At 41.3% G+C, this 18,771-nt stretch overlaps 1 protein-coding gene and 1 long non-coding RNA gene across 6 annotated transcripts in view; one reads left to right on the plus strand and one right to left on the minus strand.

The window, feature by feature from the left end:
* The window catches only part of LOC310658703 (uncharacterized protein), a 265,403-nt gene that overhangs the window by 126,796 nt on the left and 119,836 nt on the right, over positions 1-18,771 (minus strand). The window lies entirely within an intron of this gene.
* LOC310658709 lies at positions 823-15,878 on the plus strand. The gene is made up of 8 exons (XR_014502438.1): positions 823-2,652; positions 6,463-6,598; positions 7,036-7,192; positions 8,670-8,812; positions 9,934-9,992; positions 11,473-11,616; positions 12,569-12,833; positions 15,767-15,878. It is a non-coding gene; the product is annotated as an uncharacterized lncRNA (long non-coding RNA).

An 18,771-nucleotide genomic window follows, 5' to 3' on the forward strand; every position in this document is an offset into this window, starting at 1 on the left:
AGATTATTAATTTACCTAGGGTTTTAATAGGTCACAAGATTTTAACTATATTTGTAATGTATTTCTGTTGGTGTTTGTCCTTCGGTGCTATGGCCTGTTGGCTATGCAAATAAAGTTTTATTCATTCATTCATGCCCTCCCCACAACAAGTCTCAATTTGATAAATTGCAGATTCACTATGGCTCAAAACAAATAAGCAAAATCAATACCTTACTTAATTTCAAGGTTGAAGAACTTTAGACATCACAGGATTGTGGAAATCCATGAAATATTGGGAAAGTGAAATCAAACGATGGTTTCATCTCTGCAAATTCAATGGTTTGGCCTGGTTTGAATAATTGCAAGCATTCAAGAACTGACATGTTACATTCCTGTAAATCATGTCTGTATGTGTGTGCTGTATTTATGATCAGCTAGAACTACAACTACGCAGCTGGATCTAGCATTTCTTCCCATCTCCATCCTTTGTTAGCTTTTCATAAATGATCTCCAATGAAGAATAAATGTTGGGCAATGTGAATAAAGGTGAAAGTAATGTTGAGAAGTCCAGGGGAAAGTATGACTTCTTCTGTTCTTACAGCAAATAATTAATTAAAATTCAGCAGGCATTGAAAACTCATCTGCCACTGCCACACCCTTTTGCAATAAGAGAGTAATAACACTTTTCCGATTTGTGTTTTTGTACTAGGGCTTTTGTTAAGACATTGTTTAGGAAATGCTTAGGAAAAGCACCACATATAAAAATATGAGATTCACATAGATCTATCAATCCTAGGTGCTATTTAGCTTATTTCCCCATTTTTTTAAAAAAAATATTTTAAACGTATCTCCTACTTATTTCTCAAGGCAGCAGACGAAACAATAAACATCATCCACATTTATGTGCCAACATAAAATCCTAATTTTGCTATTAAAAACCAAAAACAATGACTGTGAGTTGTATCCAGCATTACTCATACTCAGTAGACCCACTGAAATTAATGAACACAATTAATTTAGGACCATTAATTTCAACAGCTCTACTTTGAGCAAAACTTAGTCAGCTACAACCCACTCTCTGGGAATAGTAATCGAAAACAGAAAAGGCTTTTCTACAAAGGGCAAGTTTTTGTTTGCCACCTAAAACAAAGGCGTGTGTGATCTCAGTAGCAAAGACCTTGCACTGGGATGGGTGGAGCCAGAACAGAAAAAGCCCCCTAGCCTTTAGCTGCCAAGATTCATGTGGTTAAAGAATCTGGAGTACAGTGGTACCTTGGTTTTCAAACGCCTTGGTTCCCAAATTCAAAAAACACAGAAGTGTTCCGGTTTTTGAACGTTTTTTGGAAGCCAAACGTCCAACATGGCTGTCAGCTATTGTTTCCAGGGTGCCTGCACCAATCAGAAGCTGTGCCTTAGTTTTTGAACATTTCGGAAGTCAAACAGACTTCTGGAACAGATTAAGTTTGGCACTTTTGTTTTTTGCTATTTATTTTGCATTTTTGTTTTTGAGGCTTTTTCAGTTAATTTGTTTTTGTGAATGTGTGGAACCCAGTTTGGCTACTGATTGATTGATTTGTGTGGCTGCGGAAATGGATAAAAGCCCCCCATCCAAACAATGAATATCATCAGCGCAGGTAAGGAAAAAATTAATTTTTATTTTTATCATCTACAATACTGTCTTATTTATTTTATAGTACAATACAGTGATTATTGCTTTCATTATATGAATCAATGTTCTCGTTAGATAGTAAAATTGATGTTAAATTGCTATTTTAGGGGTTGTTTTTAAAAGTCTGGAACGGATTAATCCATTTTGCATTACTTTCTATGGGAAAGCGTGCCTTGGTTTGGGAACGCTTTGGTTTTGGAACAGAATTCCGGAACAGATTTTGTTTGAGAACCAAGGTACCACTGCCGTACCTTAGATAGTGACAGGAGAGGACTTGTGGAGGAAAGTAGTCATTAAGATACCCAGTTCCCTACTCATTTAGAGCTTTAAAGGTGAAGATTAGTACCTTGAATGGAACCAGAAAACAAGCTGTCACCCTGTGTAGATCAAACAATAATAATATGGTCAAAATGCTTCACTGTGGTCAACACACAGCATTTGTGTCAGTGGACGTTTCTGGACCCTTTTCAAGGGCAGCCCTATGTAGAACACACATTACAGGAGATTAATCTGGAAGTAATTACAACACGAAAGACCATGACAAGGTCTGGGACAAGGTTTTGTAAATGGAAAAAGACACTCCTCCCTTGAAACTTTGTTGTTGTTGTTAAGTCTGGAGCCTATCCCTCTGGCTGTTCTCATGGGAAGGCTTTGTGATGCAACATCTTCTCAGGGACATTTCTGAAAGTGCTGCTGTCAGGCTGGGCAGCTGCAGTCCCTTGAGCTGCTGGCAAGCAGTCTGAGAAGCTCAAAGGAAGGAAAACAGCAGTGTAGGATACTGCCGTATGGCGAGTCAGACCATTGATCCATATAGCTCAGTATTGCCTGTGCTGACAGATGTTATCTCTCCAGGGTTTCTAGCAGGAGACATTCCCAGTCCTTACCTGGGTATGCCAAGGATTGAACCTGTGAAACGTCAACACGCAGAGCACTGAGTCATGACTGTTCCTCAAGCAACAGAAACAATGAAAAACACTTGCAGTCTTCTATAGCCATTGAGTAAGGTATACACCAAACCTTTAACTCCAAACCTTGCCATTTTTCTTTACATTCACCCACTTCACTCAGAAGGAGATGAAAAGGGGTTCCCATCTTTGTGGGGGGAACAAAGAACCCTCAGAAGAAAGGGGCAGTTTTGGGTGCACCTTGGATCATTCAGACATGAGGAATATTGTGTTAGTTTTCCCAATTATTATGCTAGTGCTTCTGTTCTATTTCCTAATGTTCCTTGCACACTGCAGTGCTGTTTGCACTGTGGAACGATGGCTTTTCCACTGATATACCGATCTCTCATGCTAAATATAAGCCACACCAGTAGTGTGGTGTGACACAGAAATGAATGCCACCAGACAACATCGCTCCTCCTCAGCCCTTCCACACATACGTGCTTCTATTCCCCCAGTATTCACACATGAAAAATGGCAGGAAAGAACAATATTCTGGCACTCTGCCCCAAATTTCATCACTTTACTCCCACAATTTTCTGGGTTAACAGGGTTGCAAACAGATTTTTTTCCTTCTTCCTGGAAGTAATTAACACACCAATAAGTGCTAAACCTCCACTATATGCTGCTAGATTTCTGGAAGTGGCTCTTGGGGTCATGTTAAAGTTCAACTATAATGTGGAAATTAACAGTTAGAGAAATGAAATAAACTGACGTGCAAATGCAGCCCTTTACTTATTTCTGTTCAGAAATCTGGTCTTTTCTAGCCAGTCATGTTCTTTCTCTTCCTCCCTTCCTCTCGAGGTCTAGCATATATTGCTTCTTTCCTCAATTAATCAGCCAGATCACCCTATTCAGTCATCTGGGAGGATTTTAAATCTCAATTTCCTAAATGAAAAAAATATATAAGGGGAGGGGGGAAGCTTAACAGTTCATCCTTCTTAGCCAGAAAGCAACATTCAAGATGAGCTTCAGATGGCTTAGAATAATTACGGCCAGGCTTCAGTTTCACAAATGCTCAAATTACTCGGTTTATGTATCATTTAGATTAAAATATTGTCCAGAAGGTACTGAAGACACACCCCGATCCCCCTTCACATTTTAAGCCTTTATATGTGACCATTATGTGTCTAATATCTATTATTACATGTTGGGTGTGCTTATTAGAAGGGTTCAGTTCAACTTATTTGTCTTGAGCATACACTAGTAAACAAATGGGACTTGCAATAAAATGTTGACAGCGCAAAGTGCTCTGGATCAGGATGTCAGACTTTTTGTGGCGTACTGGCCAATTGACCAGTGGCAATTCAGAAGTGGGCAGGCTAGCAGGCTAGCTTAGGGGATGCAGCTTTGCCACACACAGTTCTGCCTTCCAACACCTCACTGCTACCGTGCTGCTCACCCAGCATTCGTCACCTGAGGCAGCTGTCTCACTCGGCCTCACTCGGCCTGTTCCTATTAAAGGAATTTATCTGACCATCATGGTTGGGAAATTAACTTGGAGCACATCTACACCATGCATTTGAAGCACATGGCTCCCCTATACCAAGAATCCTGGGAGTTTGTTAAGGGTACTGGGAACTGTAGCTCTTTGAGGATAAAAACTACAGTTTCCAGTATTATTTTGAGGGGAAGGCGCCATGGCTGTTAAAGTGGTACAAATACGCTTTAGATGTGTGGTGTGCATGTGATCTTTGGCTCTTCCAAGATTACAAAGCGGGTGGATTCCTTCAGCTTATTTGCATCCGGCTTCCCAGCAACCTCCACTTTGCACCTGCTTGGCAACAGCGCGTGTTCTAAGACAGGAATCAGCACCACAGCATTTAGTTCAGCCTTAGCACCCTGTTACGGTTATTATGCAGATAAGCAGAATGTTTATGAAAGAGCTGAGGAAAATGCATGCATAGAATTAAAACGTCCTGCCTGAGTCTGAAATGCTTTTTTGAAGTTAATGAGAACGGCTTTGGACGTTAGAGTGATTATAATTCTTTATTTCTGCTTTGTAAATAAAGTCAGTTGTTGGGGGTTTTTCTTGGAGGAGGTTGAGAAAAAGTGAAACTTGAAATATTGTTTTACCTGTCTAGGGCAACTTAGTAAATATTTAATTACATTACTTTAAATAGTGGTAGGTTAAAACAAAGGGGTGGAGCAACCCATAAAAATGCAGTTTGTTTAGTACTTTGATCTTTTTTTTATCACACTCATCTGCCTCTTTTTTTTTTATGTATTATTTAGTTAGTTATTCAATTTATATCCTCCACGAGGAGCCCAGGGCAGAAAGCAACAAGTGATAAAGCAATAAAATAAATATTCAAAACAATTCCCAGTCTGGGAAAGATCTCATCTTAAAAGCACACATGTTCAAAGTCCGGCCCAGGGGCCTAATTCGGCCCGCTGGTTAATTTAATCCGGCCCCTGTGGCAGTTTATTTCCTGGTGTAAAATTTTGAAAAAAGCTGAACAACTTCAATCCCAAAAAAAGCTGAACAGTGTGGTGTAGTGGTTAAGAGCGGTAGACTCGTAATCTGGTGAACTGGGTTTGTTTCCCCGCTGCTGGGTGAGCTTGGGCTAGTCACACTTCTCTGAAGTCTCTCAGCCTCACTCACTTCACACAGTGTTTGTTGTGGGGGAGGAAGGGAAAGGAGATTGTTAGCCACTTTGAGACTCCTTAGGGTAGTGATAAAGCGGGATATCAAATATAAATTTTGGGTGGAAATCCCCCCAAAAGCACAACAACTTCAATCCTAAAAAAAGCTCCACAACTTTGGTGTTAAATCTTTAAAAATGCTCCACAATCTCAGTCATAAAGAAGGTCAACAACTTCAATCCTAAGGAAAGCTCAGCAACTTCAATCCTTTTTTTTTAGGGGGGGGGGAAGGTCAACAACTTCGGGGTTAAATCCTTTAAAAATCTCAACAACTTTGGTCGGCCCTCACACCTGTTTCACTTCATCAAATCTGGCCCTCTTTGAATAAAGTTTTGACACCCCTGGCTTAAAAGGCTGGTTGAGATAGGAAGGTGTTCTGTAGGTGCTGAAAAGACAATAGGAATAGTATCTGTCTAATATTCAAGGGGAGATGATTCCAAGGGACAGGTCACTAAAGGCCAGACTCCAATATTGTGCAGAGCAGATCTCCTGATAAGATGTTATCTGCAGAAGGCTCTCACCTGCAGAGCAGAATGATGAAATGGGTATATAAGGAGTGAGATGATCTTTTTAGGTATCAGGTCCAAAGCTGTACAGGAATTCATATACCAAAACCAGCTTGAACTTAGCCCTGCAGCTAATGGCAAGCCAGTGCAATTCGTTCAACAGCAGGGTTAGACGCTAGCAAAATCTTACCCCAGAAAAAAATGTAATAAATTTTATTTAAAACAATAATGAAAGGTGAGCTGGCATACTATGCAGGTGAGGGGAAAGTAGTATAGTAAAACCCACAAAAAGTCTGAGAAATCTCAAACTTGACAAAGAATTGTGTGTGTGTGTGTGAGAGAGAGCTTAATACATGCAAAGCACCATATGTCAAATAATCCTACTTCCATATGTGCTTTGATAGGTTCTGATGTGGCTTTACTGACACAGAAAGCAGTCTTGCAGTGGAAGAGAACAATCACAGTAAATAATATGCGCTCAATATGCCGTGACAGTAAAAAATGGGAAAGGCTTGTTAAGAATTCTTAGAAAAGGGATTAAAAAGTATCATGATAATTGCACAAAGAGAGGGTGTATCTGAATTTGGAACAGTCTGTACATTTCTGATAGCCCGTTTCCAAAAGGATATATTGGAAATAAAGAAGGTAACATAAATGATGCAAGGGAATCTATCAGTTCTTAACTAACAATGCCATTCTATTCTTGTCTACCCAAAAGTAAGTCCCCTTATGCAGAGCTCTGCAGCCTAAGAAAGAATTAGGATGTGTGCTCCAGCACATTCAACAACACCTGGAGGGCCACAGATTCCCCACTCCTGCGTCAAACTGTTGAGAATGGTTGCTTTGCAAGTAAGGTTAGTGAAGGGAGAACGTAATGTAAGATGGTATGGGAAGTGTGACTGCAAAAATATGCTTTCTTCTCTCTCCCACACATGCACAAATACAAGAACTCAAGGTCATCAAGTGAGAACTGAGAGACTGTTTTGGAAAAGAACATATGGAACTTAATGAGCGAGGATGTCATGATGGCCACAAATAAACATGGTAATAGCTTTTTTAAAGGATTAGTTGTGTTAATGAAGGCTAGGTCAACTGGGAGAAGAACACACAAGTACTGGTGCCAATGTAGTTTTTTATCTCTTTTTGTCTCTAAGGTCAGAGTTATGCTATAGCTTTATGATAAAACTGGCAAAAGATACAATCCATTTTCATTGCTGCCTTCTAGATATAATCGTTAGAAATGCAATCTTTGTTTTCATTTATAATAAACTGGAGGGTGTTGATTCCATAGGGGAAGACAAGCCTGGTGGCAAACTTCCTGGGGAAGGCTTTGCCAACCTGATGCCCTCCAGATGTTTTGGGCTGCAACTCCCATCAGCCCAAGCAAGCACAGTTTAGGAAAGCCTGTTCTAGGAGATGTGGCTGGCCTCTAGGGACAAATTGCTGAGGTAGGTAATTGGAAAGGTAACAGCCTTCCATGCATCCATATAAGATGTGCCCCAAAGGAAGGATGAATGCACATAATTCCGAGGACAAGGGTAGCCAGCGTGGTGGTCTCTAGATGCTGTGGACCACAATTGCGTCTCGAGGCCCCAAGACCCACCCCCAAAATAAATACACACGGACACTTATATTAGATTAAGTTTTGGGGCAAAATTTTTGGCCACAACTTTATTGAAATACAATCACATGAGCGGTATTGGCTTAGGCATTGACTCCCCACTATAACTGGCTCCACCTCTCAGGGTCAAATGGGGTAAACCAGACGAGGGAGCTAGGTCGATGAGGACCAACCTAAGATCACCCCGGGGTTCCTGTGGTCCTGGCATGGCCTTAGCCCCTCAAGCGGACTTCAGACAAGATCCAGGACCCCCAGATTCCTTTAACAGAATACCCAGTTCCTGGAGGGGCAGGTGATGTCCGCACCTCCCCTCCCCACAATCCAACTAAACCAATGCCTAACCGCCACCTTACAAGTTGTGACGATTTGCTAAGGGGTAGGCAAAAACCAAATGGCTAAAGCTAATCTGCCAAATGGAAAAATTCCTACCCAGCCCCTGTTCCAAAACAGGCGACCCAAACCAAAGCAAGGCCAAGCGACTCTAACTAAACTATGGAGGGTGGGTGGGTGTTCAACAGTGTGAAGCAAGTGCCCCTCCTTGCATCACACTGCTTTTTTTAAAGCCCCTGGGATCACGCCACCACTGGCTATTGGCTAAAATTGCCTGGTGTGATCCCAGGGGAATGGCCAGGACTTCTTGCTCCTCCCCCCCCCATTTTAACACTATCAGGTGAGCTCTTGGGTCCCGTGCGCAACCAGGACCCTCTGTTATGAGGATCCCATCCCTCATCAGTGCCAGCCAGCATGGCCAATGGAGTTGCAGTCCTTGTGGCCAATTACTGTCTGGGAAAGCCCCATAGCAAGTGCAGAAAACCATTTGTCTAGACCTAATAGCTTACGGATGCCCCATTCTTGAACTTTAAATTCATATGGGATGTTATGTGAGAATGTGTAACTGGCCTGAAGGAGTCCAAAGGGTTGAAATGGTCCAAGTGGCACTTGAACACACATCCATCTGGCTGTAACCTTAGGCTGATAAAAGGTAGACTGTTGGAGTGGTGTTCCATCACAAGTCACCTTGACAATACTAGTGGAATAGGCTGTCTACAGTCCTGCTGAAAACCTCGGGTCGCACTTTTCTCTAGCCCATAAGCTCCATGCTCTATTCATTCTTCTGTAATGGGTTTTATTAAAAGAAACTTCAAATGCATCTCTCTTAGCTAGTGTCCTCTCCTGTCTTGTGTGCTGCTGCTGCTGCTGATTGGAATTTCAATTAAAATATATTTCTCAATTATATCTATTATAATAAACTATACGAGCACGTGTTTTTGCATCCTCCATTTATGCCTAATTAATCATTCTAGGACTGCCAGTACAGGGAGCAGCAAAGTCAACCTCGTCTGTGAGAAGTACTAAAAGCAAGACATATTTATTATGCTTAACTGCTTAAATTATAAAAAGGCCACGCTCACAGCTCAATGGGAATTTGTGTGTGTTATGTTTGCAAGTAAGTGCTTTCCCTGATTGACTAAAGAAGCATCTTAAAGTCTTTAAAGGATAACAGGGCTCTGTTGCTGAGTAACTCACTTTTAAAAAAAAGTTAATTAAGCTTTTGGTCTGATATACTGTTTCCTACTTGGAACAGACAAGGTATTGCTTCACTTGGAAAACTTAAAAGTGGAAACTGCTTCCCCAAAGCTGATAATCTTTCTTATCAGATTAATGCAACATTTATATTTAGAGTGAAACAGCAACAACCCAATATTACAATGAATGGCTAACAACTCTACCCAACCCCCCAAACTGAAAAAAGGCAGGATTTAATATGGAATGCTAACACAAAAATTATGGCAACCAACCAGTTACTAAACGAAAATGAACACTCAATCCCAACCAACCAACCAATGACCCGACCCTCATCTCTCTAAATTAAAACAGTCAAGATTTCATATATTACACTTACACAAAATGGTTTCAAAATAACTAGCTATCAACTGACCCAGTATTCTTTTGTCCCCTGACTACATCTTCTAAGGTTACAGCCTCACCTTTAATCAATGGACAATTTGCATACATTTAAATTACTATGCATATGTTAATACATTATAGCTGGTTTTAACTCTGAGAAGTGGCAGCCTTGGTACACATAGGGACCATTGTGAAATAATATAATCCCATTTTCCCTATTTTCAAATGTAGATTTATATCCCCGAAAGCATAAGCATTTTCATTGCAATTTATAGTAGCTTCCATGCAGTAGTTATAACAGGCAGAATGTGTGAGGGGAAAGAAGGAGAAATGAGCTCATAAAAGCCTCTGAAAAAATATACACTCCTGATCACGTGCAACATAAGAGAAGAGACATAAACAATCTCACTTGATGGGTCCAGAAAAGACTATGCTGCAGATATGACTGCACACAATTGTTTATACACTCCTTTGCAGAGAGTTTTTCTGCAGAGAAAAAGCCCCCCCTATATTTTTCCTTCCTCTGCAATCATTAGACATTGACAGTACTCAAGAGTAGTGGGGGCTGGGGCATTTGGGGACTGATAGGTCGAAAGGCAGAAAGACTGACTGAAGATGAAGCCAGAGCCAATGACAGCTGCAACCAACTATTTCTACAAGGGCAACACTGAGACTAAGGAGGAGAAGGCTGCGAGCCAGTGCCAGCTCCTGAAATGATTGTAAGAAGGTAGGCAGGTGGGTGGGGATGCCTGGGCCAGCCCAAGACATTTTGCCACCTGAGGCAAGCCCCATCCCTGCCAGGGAAGAAAGGATGGCTGAAGGTCTACATCAGGAACAAGGGGGGGGGGAGGTAGAGATATCCATTGGGAACAAGGGTGGGAGGACACCAGCAGCACCTCCTATTTGACAAGAGGGGGTGTTGCTGAGGAGATTTGACCTCCAAGGAGCATGCTGTATAGTCGCTGCACAAGGCAAGACTCTTCAGAATCACGTGGAACTATATTGTTCTTGCCAACACAGCAGAAGGCATGAATGTAATGTTGATGCTTCTCAATCAAGATGCAGCAGGTGCTGCACGCAGGAGATGTAGAGTTCATTCTTATATCTTCCTCATGCATTCAAAATAATGCATGACAGCTTAAACTGGAGACAGAGGCCATACACAAATGCTCATTGCCCCTGCCCTCAGAATCCCTGCTCATGCCTAGAACACCCCCTCTCTCCCCATCGTTCCTGTGCTGAGTGGAAAGGTTTGAAATAGGTTTGTAAATGCTTTGTTATTCCTCATCAGTTTCTGATTTTGAGCAAGAAGCTGCTGCTCTTTAGATCAAGTTAGAAGGCAGAGGGTATCTGTCAGCAGTCATCAAATCAGCAAGGAAGATCTATCTTCTTTAACAACATTTATGTACCACTTGTTAAAACAAAATACGGTACCTCCAAGTGGTCTACCATCGATAAGATAGGAGCTTTTTGTTCCTTGTGATTGCCTGCAGAACAATAGGAAAGTCTCAGTTTTGTAGTCTCCCTTCTCATTTTCTTATTAAAAGTTGATAAAGAGAAATGTCTCAAATATGCCAAAATGAGGAAATGTTTTATTGTAGATATGTGCCTAACATGTTTCAGCATGATTGCCTTATCAAGAGCTTATTCTCTCATTTCTTTGCAACTTTAACCAAGAAAGCTCTGTTACGAAAGAATTTGCATGGCAAAAGCGGAACTTCCTGGTTTTTGTGCTGACTAAAAGTTAACACAGAGTTATTAATAAATATTGGTTTATTTCTACTAATACCTACACAAGAACATAGGTGCAACTATGCCCAAGGGACATTATTAATGTGGTCATTGTGTGCTTTGTAAACGTATTCCTAAATACAAGTCCTTCACTAATCCTGTGGATAAAAGGGTTTATTCCGTTTGCCGTTTCTCAACCTCCTGCAGCACCTCCAACATTATGTACACTACAGAATGTGCATGTCACAAACTCTACATTGAAAAAAATGAAAACCTCACTTTTAATCAGTGTCTAGTAGGCGCAGATAAAGTTTTCAATGGGCCTAATTAGTTCTCTTTGTATACCGAACATGTGTAAAAAAAAGTGGGAATCAGTCTGTCTCTTTGTTATCCTTGCATATGTTTACTCATGAGAAAAACCATTCAATATGGTAGCGTATATTTTTTCCCTTTCCTTCTTTCTTTAAGGTGCATTGCTCAATTCACCATCTGGAACTTGTTAGCAGTTCTATAAGGAAGAGTTTCTACATTCAATCCTCCTCATGGGGCTGCATAGACTGCTAGTATTCCTGCAAGCTGATTTAGTCATCTGAGAGTGTTTGAAAGCTGAAGGTGTTTATTGGATTCATTTTCAGACTGGCAACTTAGATTTGTTGGTCTGATTTATTTATTTTTAAGGGTGTTGGCACAAACACTTGTGTCTATGTAAATCAAACACACAAGGTAATTTACCTGTCAAGGAGAGGCCCACTCCTCCCACCCCAGCATTGCATCTTGACATGTTCCTTTGAATGAACGAACAGGGCTGTTGCTTCAAATGGGGTCAAGTTACTAGGGCACTTTCCTAGCAGGTGGGTCAATGTTGCTTCCCGGGAAAGGCGAGGCAGTGGGGAGGTTGGTATGGTGCAAAAACTAGCAGGAATGCCAGATTGGCTCTGCCCATGGGTACAGGAAGCATCTGGAGTCTCTGGGGAACCTTACGCATATTTTTCTGAGGAAGGCAGGAAGATAATAAATGTGGCAAACCAATTGAACAGTGCCAGGGCATATGAGGGAGAACAGCAGTAGCCTATTAAGGCTGCATTCTATACACACTTACCTAGGAGTAAGCCTCATTGAATTCAGTCAGACCTCAAGTGATGCAGGAGATCTGGGTTTCCAAAAATCTGTTTCTTTCATTAAAAACAGCCATAATGTAGTCATATTTGGACCATTGGGGAAGAGTGAATTAATTGCTTTCTCCATGCCTTATCTCCCAACTTAATTTCCCCCTTGAAGCTATTAGCAGTGGAGGAGGAAGGAGAAATACATGCAGTTTATGTCAGGGAAACTGCATAGGGCAAAGGGTTAAATCACCCCTCACACAGCTTTATTACCCTGATCCAAAAAACCATGGGTTTTTAATTAAAGGAAAGGACATAGGGAAATCCATCCTATGTAGTATGAATATCTGAGTGGGTGTTTTTACATATTGTTCGTTGACATTGTCAATTGAAGTTTAGTCCTTTATTTATTGTTAGCTTTACTAATCAAGTCTCCAATTCTTCCCCATGGCTTCTTGTAGCAATGGCTCCAATTTCTGGAAAGCCACGATAAGCGAATGTGGGCTTTGGCACGGAATTAAATGCTAAGCAAACATTGGAAGCAATCCACTAAGCACAGAAGCTGCCCATCTGTATTCATTTCCATGGGGGTCTATGCAGGGCAATGATGTCTGAGCACCAGTGGTGCCCTGTGGATTGCATCAATGGCCTGGACTCGTTAAGAGCGATGTTGCTTAATGGCAGCGGTGACAGAAACTGCCTTCCAGATGACTTGAGTCTTTGTAGGTCAGTTCTCTTCAAATTAGGTCTCTTCCTCAAGGCCCATTATCTTAAATTGCAGGTGATATAACCAGTAATGCCAGCTACTAACCCACATTTCAGTAATCCCATTATGCTTATAGCAGAGGGCTAAGTGTCCGGGAAATTGCAATCCAAATGGTATGAAATGAATGAAGTAAATATTGTTCACTTCTCCCATTCTGAAGGGTTCTCATGTTCCATATTCTTGTTCTTATGATTCCGTCCCCTCCATAAAAGCAGTTCCTTCACCGTTGTATTAGAATGGTATGAACTATGGGTGGCCTTGTCTAACTTTGGAAATACTCCTGTGCAGTGGCAGACCTACCATTTTGGGGGCCTGAAGCTTGAACTGTTATGGGGACCCCTTTGCAACCTACAACAAGGTCTCGATAACCACTGTTATCTTATTCAATGGGGTGCTTCCAAGACAGATCACCGCAACTTAAAAAAATTGATTACTACATCCTACTACATTAACTACTTCCTCTCCTTCCTTGGAGGTTTTTAAGCAGAGGTTGGATACCTGTCTCATGGATGCTTTAGCTGAGATTCTTGCATTGCAGTGGGTTGGACTAGATAATGACCCTTGGGTACCTTCCAACTCTATGTTTCTATGATCTCAGATTTTGATTTACCGTATTTTTCGCTCTATAAGATGTACCAGACCACAAGACGCACCTAGTTTTTGGAGGAGGAAAACAAGAAAAAAAATATTCTGAATCTCAGAAGCCAGAACAGCAAGAGGGATCGCTGCGCAGTGAAAGCAGCAATCCCTCTTGCTGTTCTGGCTTCTGGGATAGCTGCGCAGCCTGCATTCGCTCCATAAGACGCACACACATTTCCCCTTACTTTTTAGGAGGGAAAAAGTGAGTCTTATAGAGCAAAAAATATGATAAATTGCTGTACAGTGGTACCTCAGGTTACATACGCTTCAGGTTACAGACTCCGCTAACCCAGAAATATTACCTCGGGTTAAGAAGTTTTGATTAGGCCCTAAGCTACTGAAGGTAATGGGGCCCTTTATATGTCCAGCTGTCCTTGTCAACAACAAATTGTCACGAAGACGCCTTCACCCCAGTATGGCTTCCCTTTATCACATACACAGCCCAACAAGACAATGACAAAAATCCACCAACAGCATACAAATCAATATGGCTAACCTGATCCAAAACACCCACCCACCCACCCCACTCACACATGAAAACAGAGATCACCATAACCAACAAACAACCAACCACACCCTAGGCCAACCCCAACCTCTCTCACCACGAAAGGAACACAAGTGAACAGCAGAGAACCTGCACAAGCAACAATGACACAAAACCCCACATATATTAAGTAAAATAGAAACATCACCACCCGACCCCACCCCCACTCATCTTCCCGCCCACCTCTTTCCCCCTATTCTTCCTAATGTCTCAACAAATGAAACTGATTTGTAAAAAAATAAAAATAAATGTTACATTGGGAAAAATATGAGAGAGAGACATTGCACATACCTTTGTAAATCAAGACAATCTTTAATAAAAATACATTTAAAAAACAACAACAACAACAACAACAACAACAACAACAACAACAAACTGTTGCTGTTTTTTGTGTGTTGAATATATGCTGTATGGTAATTTATGGACCTAGTAGGTATCTAAAGCCATTTGCACATAACAAATAGGAGCCTACACAACACAAAACACTGTTGCTGTATGTAGGTTTTATTTTATTTGTTTTTATCTTATATTTTGGAAATGTACATCCAGTTTTTTTTCCTTTAAATTTTTGGGGGGCCCCCAAGAGGGTGGGGCCCTAAGCTATAGCTAGTTTAGCTTTTACGTAAATCCAGCACTGACTGCAATACTGGAAAGGACAGCATAGAGTCCTTGAATTATATCTGCTACCCCAGTGCACTTTTCCGTGCTTCTTTGCACAGTCTGGACAATTCTATTTGTGGGGGGAAAGTTTCCAGCTGTCAAGGTTGTAGCGGTACGCAAGCGAGCTAACAATGAGGAAGCAGAGAAAGTGCATGTAAAACAAATCCTACATTCAATAAGTTTCTGGACTGTCATGACATCTGCAAGAAGCAAAGGCCAACAAGATGCTATCAAACAAAATACAAATTTGACTACGATTATGCAGTTCATTATACATATTTTTTATACAGCCCTTAGATCTAAAACAAAAAAGGCACAACTGCCTAGCTCTGCTATAACAAACATTCTATAGATTCCTTAAGCAAATGGAGATGCCTAGTAACTTGCAAAATATTTAATACATATTGAAAGCAATGCCCTAGGAAGGTAAATACATTCGGCAGTGTCTGCAGCCATTACTGCTTCAGAAACATTCCATTTTCAGAGGAATGAAAAGAATGGGGTCAGAAGGGATTTAGTGTAATTTTAATTGGAAGCCGTTTAAACTGCATACTTATACTGCAATTGTGAGGTATAATGAGATAGTGGTGCTGCTTCTTTCTATGGCTTTATGTAATGATCTAATATAATTGAAGCAAACTTGTTTTAACAACTGATTTTATCAGTAGATTTAATGTCTATTTTATATTTTATAAAGAAGCTTTTCAAATTAAGCAGTATATACATTTTATTAAATTAAATAAAGAAAAATAAACTATACTTTGTCCCATTTTGCTGTTGTAAAAAAAAGGCAAATAGCTTTTAATTTAAGCAACACTACTTGTTTCCTTCACATGCATCTCAGGGCCAAAATAGATGTGACACTGTTCACACAGTGAGTAATTATGTGAATGGGTAAATATCAGGCAAAGGGGGCCCCAATCCAGATTGGGATTTTGGCAAGGACTAGAGGATTTTAACTCGTTGTGTCCTATTATTGTCCCAAATATTAATCATCTGCTATATGCATTGGAAAGAAAGCTCCCATTGAGCCGTCTTCTGTCTCAGCAGCCAGTACCCCCATTCCCAATAACACCTCAGAACAACATCCAGAGCATCCTAGGAAGAACAAAATGGCAGCCACCGGGAGTGTCCAGTGTCAGAAGTTAAGTCAAAAGAAAAAGGGAAGTTGAAGACAGTCCTGACACCACAGCAGAACCACAAATGGAAGAAATTGGTTCCCAAACAGACCCCTCTTCATTCATTTCCCAACATATGGAAATTGGGCTGAACGGGTCTTGTTCTGTTCAGTTTCCCACTCGTTCTGAAACAAATGCACACCCTTCATTTGCAGTATGCTATTCTATTTCTTGTAACCACTGCAAGGCTCTCTTCACCGTGGAGCATGGGAGCCTTTTCAGTTCTGCACCACAGTGGTATGTGGGCAGAAAGCGCTGATTGCGCTGCTCTTTCCATGCCATGGGCCACCCCTGCAAAGTTCATGGTGTTCACGTAAAGACCTCATTCTCATTCCTCATATATGTAGTTAAAACAGCCTTCCTCTCCAAAAGCTTATAAAAAATTAAAAAGGATCGATAAAGTATACTTTGGAAGAAAAATGGTTTGTCTAGGCAATGTAATTCTCATTATCCAAATCTTCTGAAATGAAACCTCCTGGGGCAAAAGGCTGAGCAATTTGGGGCATATGCAGCTTATTTTCAGGTATATAAGCCTTTTGGCAGTCACATTTAAGTGGTGTTTGTTTTGGTTCGGTTTGTTCTGCTTCCACATTCATTCGCAGGGTTTACGAGAAAAACTTCGCGTTTCTGTGGTGAAGCACAGAAATAGATTCATTTGCTTTGTGCTCTCCTTTCTCACCGGCATTTGGCAGAGCGGTTCACATGGCTAAGGAGGGGCATGTTTCTGAATGAGAGGTCTAGCCCATGGCAGCAACAGAGCACTGCTGCTAGCATATTTCTCTCCCTCCCCCCCCCCTCTCTCTATATATCATAATATCCCCTTTGGGTAGTAATAAATTGCAAACGTTTATGAACTTTAGTTACTGGAAATGAGAGGAAGTTACCCATAGGTTATGCAGAATCTCATATACTGTTGTTGTTTTTTTACTTACCACCCACACACAAAAACCACATACAATATTGTACACAAGTCCACAGTCCTCTTCAAGCACTCACAATTACATGTGAGAACTCAGACTGGATAGGGGCAATGTGTGTGTGTGTGTGTTCTGGCTAGCCACCCCTGTCCAGGAATGGCTGGTGTGGTGGAGCAGTGCTGTGCAGGCCACTCCACTGTGTTGGCTGCTTCTGCCAATATCCCCGTGGACACTGCTCCTGCCCCTCCTCTCCTGATCTCCACACATTTAGGTCTGCATTGAGATTCGAACTGCATGGTTAGTGTTAAGTTGTGGGTGAACATATCAGACGACACAGCGATTCTTCAAACAGCCCTTGTTTGTTCATAGGCCAGAACAGAACTGAACTGAAGGGTTCAGCCAGCCTGCTTATATAGAGCTCCACTAGAACGCAACAGTAACCATTTTCTGTAACTATCCAATCACTGAACATCACTTTCAATCCCTTATTTGAGTATGTGGACCTGAGTGAAAACTATCTACAGTATCCCCCTGCTGGCCCAGGGTGAGAACTTCAGTACATAACAGTTAGGGTATTCAATAGGGACAAATGAAGGTACTACACTTAGGCAGGAAGAACCAGCTGCACAGATATAAGATGGGGGGCACCTAGCTTGCCAGTAGTACATGTGAAAAGGATCTAATGGGCCTTAGTGGACCTCAAGCTTAGCATGAGTACCTAGAATGTTGGGGGTTGAACCTGGGACCTTCTGCAAAGCAGATGCTCTCTCACTGAGATATGCTCCTTTTCTCTTGTACATAGGATACTAACCAAGCTGAACTGAACACATCTCAGAAAACCCCTTTTGCAAGAAGGTCTGAACTAGAGCCTGCATGTGGGGACATTGGAGCAGGGCTTTTATATGTGCTCTGATCCACTTCAGGCCCATATACAGTCAATCAAAGAGGCTTCTGGTTCACACAGAATGGAGGCTGTGCCAATGGACATTCATTTCACTGAGAAGTGCCACCCTATGTAATATATTTTGCATGCAAGAAGCACAAAACCCCATACACACCACCCATGGGCACCTCATAATGAGAGAAGAGAAGCTCAAATCCAGCAAAATCCTAAAGGGATTCCAAAGAGTCCTGGGAATGAGGCAGAAAAAGGGACGCCTTTTCTGCAGGGAAAGAAAACTTCCAAGAAATTAGAGGTCAGGTTTTGGCAAAGTGCTAGTGTAATTAAGCAAGCAGTGCAGTAAATCACAGGCTACATAATGTCTTTTAAATTGGTTTCTAATAACACATGGCCCTTGTGAAAAGACACTTAGTGCTGGTTATTATTGCTATTGCTAATATTATTAATATTCATAGGATGGCATTCAATTAAGTTTTACTCAGAGTATACTCACTGAAGTTAATGAAGGTGACTAAGATAGGCCCATTAATGTCAATGTGTCTACTCTGGGTAAAGCTTAGTTGAATGCCACCCATAACACCACCACTGTTGTTGTAAACCATCTATGCGTGACTCTCCTTTAACTCGAGCAGTAGCCGCTGTTGACAGGAATGGGAGGGTTCCATCTTATCTTTTGCTTCAGACAGCCAAATGTTTTAGAACAACCCTGACCTCCCAAAAAATCTCACCCTCCCCTCCCCTAGCATGCAGACTCCGTTGCTTGCAAACATCTTGTCAAAATACTTCTCAGTCAAGGCCAGAGAATTTAAGAGATGCTCTCCCTCCATCCTTGCAACAACTACAAAATCCTAAAGAGCAATTTGTTGTTGCCTTTTGTTTCTGCACAGCCTTTCTCCATGATTTTGTTACATTCCATTTTTTTAGGAAGATTTCCAACAGCAGTGACAACTGTACGAATAAATACAATTATCACTAAATAGTGCAGAACATGCCTGCAATGATGTGTCTGGAGATTTTGCTTCCGAGTTCCCATTAGCATGACATCCCATTAACATTATA

Source organism: Podarcis tiliguerta (assembly GCF_965153285.1).
Source record: "Podarcis tiliguerta genome assembly, chromosome: 10".
Classification (NCBI taxonomy): Eukaryota; Metazoa; Chordata; class Lepidosauria; order Squamata; family Lacertidae; genus Podarcis; species Podarcis tiliguerta.